This window comes from Marmota marmota, unplaced genomic scaffold (assembly GCF_001458135.2).
Source record: "Marmota marmota marmota unplaced genomic scaffold, marMar, whole genome shotgun sequence".
Taxonomy (NCBI): domain Eukaryota; kingdom Metazoa; phylum Chordata; class Mammalia; order Rodentia; family Sciuridae; genus Marmota; species Marmota marmota.
The window spans coordinates 26070375-26074838 of NW_026000153.1; positions in this window are offsets into that span (position 1 = coordinate 26070375).

Consider the following 4464-nt stretch of genomic DNA (forward strand, 5'->3'; position numbering starts at 1 on the left):
TGTGCCCTTTCTCTTCAAGTCCTCCTAAAGACTTTTCCTTAGGAAAGGGCCCATGTCCTTGCAATGGCTTTCCAGCCCACAGGATCTGTCCTGGCCTTTTCTCTGAACTCACCTCCTGAAACTCTCCCCCTGGCTCTCTGGTGCACTGTAAATGTTTAACAACTGGGTCCCCTGGTGAGAACACACTATGATTTGTAGTGTTTGCCAACTTCCGAGGTGTAAATACTTCAATAATAGCCAATTTCAAGCTACTGATATGTTGTCAACTTGCACACAGATTTCTTTAAACATTTAATTGCCTGCTCCTGTGAGTCAGGCAAGTAACCCCTAGCAAATGACCAATGTCCGTGCCAATAACTAGCATCATCCTCACTGCTCCCCTGGCTCCTCCTGGAACATAGCTGGTGGCTTTCTTTTCAGTGTCTTTGCATTGGATGGTCTACTGCTTGAAATACTTTTTCTTTTTTTCTTTTCTGATAATTCTGTAGCTTATTCCTCTTCTTTCTTCCAGTCACTTTATCAGAGACATTTCTTGCTAGTGTATTTAAAGTTACATTTCCTAATCTAACTTCCTGCCATATTTTTCCTTGATATTCAACATAATTTATTTAACACATTTATTTATTGTTATGGGCTGATTGTGTCTTCACATCCTGACCTCATATGTTGGAAATCCTAATTCACAGTACCTCATAATGTGACTGTATTTGGAGACAGAATTTTTAAAGTGTGAATTAAGTTAAAATTAAGTTGATCACAAGGGTAGGCCCTAATCCAGTATGACTTATGTTCTCCTAAGAAGAAAAAAGAATTGACCCAACAACTACATTTTCAGAATTTGTCTTAAGAAAAAAATAACTAAAATATATAAAAAGTTGCATGTGCAAATACATTCATTATAGTATTATGTACAATAAAAGTTGGAAATAAACCCAGTGTGAATGTCCAAAATATGAAGGAAATGGTTAAATTGACGTATAATGCTTATACCATATTTTTATGGTGCAGTTTAAAAACAAAGTTTTTGGAAAACTTTATTGGGATAAAAGTGCATGTTAAAAGAATAGCTATGTCAAGCACAATATCAAAGAGGTATATAAAAGTAGAAAAAAACTTTGAAATGAGAAAATTAGGTGATATAAATTAGTTGATATTGGTAAAAATACAGGCAAAATGGATACTTTCATATATTTCTGACAGAAGTGAATAATTGTAAAGTTACTCTGGACATACTTTTAGAAAAATAAACAAAATAAGAAAAGTGAAAAGCAAAAAGAAGAAATCAGGATACAGAGGGATCACCACTTTGTGAGGACAAAGGAGGAAAGATACCATCTGCAAACCAAGTGGAGTGGCATCATAGAAACCAATCCTACCCCCACCTTGATCTTGGATCTGGGACAATGAAAGAATAAATTTCTCCTGTCAAAGCTACCCAGCATGTGGTACTTTTTCATGGTAGTAACAAACTAAAGGAAAGATCTATGCTTCTCTTTCCCCTACTGAAGATTAGCTACATGAGCCCAAGGGCTTAGTTGATTCAGATTAGTGCTGTGTCCCCAGTGCCTAGAACTGATTGACATAGTCACATACTATCCATCAATATTGGTTGTGTAAATAGTTCAACTGCAACATAAAAGCTAAATATTCCCTATAATACCAACAACCACCACTTGTAGTGTTATTAAAAAGTTACTTATGTTTGTAATTACTATCAAACTGAGACCATAATATATGTCATGATTTTTTATACTATGTGAAATATCATGTGAAAACTGAGAGAAAAAACCCCACATATTTACAATCCCTCTTTAGTGCCATCTCAAAAAAAAAAAAAAATCACCAGAGATGAAATTACAGGGTCAAAGACTTTTAACGAACTTAAACCTTTAAAAAATAATGCTTCTTTTTCTGTTGCTAAAAGTAATATCTGACCACACCATTAAAAACTTTATAAAGTATAGACAGGTAAAATACAAAGATGGTGTGAAATGAAAACTAACTAAAATATCATTAAGCAGGGTTATTATGGGTTAAGAATCATGAACTTTTTTTCTAAAACTGGGGAAAGTAGTTGTCACACGGTTTCTTAAAGGATAGAAGCAGCCAACTATTTCCCTAACTGATTTAAGGTAATTTATGCAGTAGTGGTACTGCTATTAAAGAAAAAAATGTTTTGTATTGATATATTAGGATACATTCTCCTTACATCATTCTTTGACAACTGGAGAGGGCTTATATTTTTTCTTATGCTTTTATTTAGCATTTTTGAGCTGTTTATGCTACAGGAATCACATCCCACTTGCTGCATGTGTTCAGTCTCCCTAGGAAACTAAAGAGGAAGAGACTGAGAAAGGGAAATTCCTTGTATTCCTTAAATGGGGTGCAACCTTGCACCTGTGGGCTGGGCAACCCTGATTCTTGCTAGTGAACGAATGTGTTTCCTCTCTGAGCAAGTCTAGCTTTTGAGCAGAACAGACATGCAGATGGTGAAGGAGTGCTGTGACATTATAGGAGGGCCAGAGGAGCAGACTCTAGGCCCAGTAGGCCTCCTGAGCAGTCCTGCAGAGCTGGGGGATGTGAGGTGGGGTGGTTATTTGCTGTAGAGCCACAGACTCCATATGGTCAGGAAGATGGGGAGTCCTGCCAGGATTGTGGAGATGAAAAGCTCATTGGTCTGTTTGTCCTCCAAAGCACGACACTGGAGTGGAGACAGAAGGACACTGAGCCTGGGCCTTGTCACTACAGCTGCTGTGCAGTGTTCATGAAGCCATGAAGCTTCTGACAAGATCCTGACTCCGGGACCCCAGAGGAAGGAGGCAACATGGACAGCCCCATCCTCAGTTTTGCCTTGCTCATTGCATAAAAGTGCATCAGATTGGAGGAACCTGATTTCCACTCTGAAATCACACTGAAAGAGAGATCTAGAAGTATAGGCTTTGACCATTCCAGCCTCTTCAGTACGGAAAGGTGTTGCTATGCTCAGCAGGTTTGTGTCCTTCTGAAATCAAGATGCTGAAACCTAACATCCAGTGTGAGGGTACTGGGAGGGGGGCCTTTGGGAGGCAATTGGATCATGAAGGTGGAGCTCTCATGAATGGGCTTGGTGCTCTTATAAGAGGACCCTAGAGACATCCCCTAGCTCCTTCCACCATGTGAGGATATAGTAAGAAGATGAACAGCTTTAAAACAGAAAATGGGTCCTTATCAGATGCTAAATCCGCTGTTATCTTGATCTTGGATTTCCCAGACTCTAGAATTATGGCACATTTTTGTTGTTTCTAGGCTACCCAGTCTGTGTTTTTTTTTGTTCGTTTTTTAATAATAGCCCAAATAGACTAATGCAGGCATGCTGAAGGACTTGGGGGATGGGCTCTGGAATAGGGCCAAAGTCTGAGGCAAAGACACCAATTGACTCTTAGTGGACAACCCATCCATCCAGCACAGAGGAATTCTTCTGATGAAGAATGTCTAATGTTGCCAGATTATAATAACCTCCAGTTTGTGTTCACCATCTGAGGCTAGGCTGACCCCTAAATTCCTGCACCATCTCCTTAGTGTGTATGCATGTACAAAATTAAACTTTCAAAGTTCCTCCAACCCCATCTGTCTATGAGGCAATGATGAATACAGGAGGTGACTTCTATACAGGGTCTACTCAACATCTGTCTGTTCTAGCTTCCCGGTCATGTGGTTTCAGAGTCATCTCTAGCACTTGATTAACTAACAATTGTATAATCCCCTTAGCCAAGAACCTAGAAACCTCTTGGACATTATCCCAAATGTTTATGTGTCCCTTTCTGGTGAGACTCCAGAATGACCTAGAGATGCCTTGATTTTTTTTTTTTTTTACAATAACCATCTTGAAAACTAACCTCCCAAACATGAGAAAATAATTTATTAGTTCCAAGAGACTTTCCCTGGAGCATTGTGTCAACTGATCAATGAATTCATACTGCCAGTGCTTTTTTGTGGTGAACCTCTGCAACTCACTAGTGAGTGCTGCTGTCTGAGTAGGGTCCTCCACTTTGGTGCCTATTTCTTGGGTCTCCACTGCAGAAATCAATTGAACTTCCTTGTTGGAAATACAATTTTCCCATTATCAGAGGCTATATTATGTTGACAGGTTACTCTGACCCTGACCCAGGGCAGCTGTGGAAAACCCTGAAGCTCATTTCCTGTTAATCAGGTAAGAGCTAATTTTGGAACTTAAGTCTTTCCATTCACTGTTCAGAGTTGGGAGATAGCCAACACTTAGATAATGCTGTGTTCATTTAGTTCCACTCTAGCTGCTTGGTGATTGCTTGTGGGCATCAAGCACCCTCAGCTATTGCAAAGTGTCTGAGGGACTTTGGAGCAAGGAGGCCCACTGGGACCTGCTGTATGAAAAGTGGGCAGCTGTGAGTCTGCTAAACAACTGTGCATGGCTCACTTGCTCATGTGACCCTAGAGTATTCATCTGTT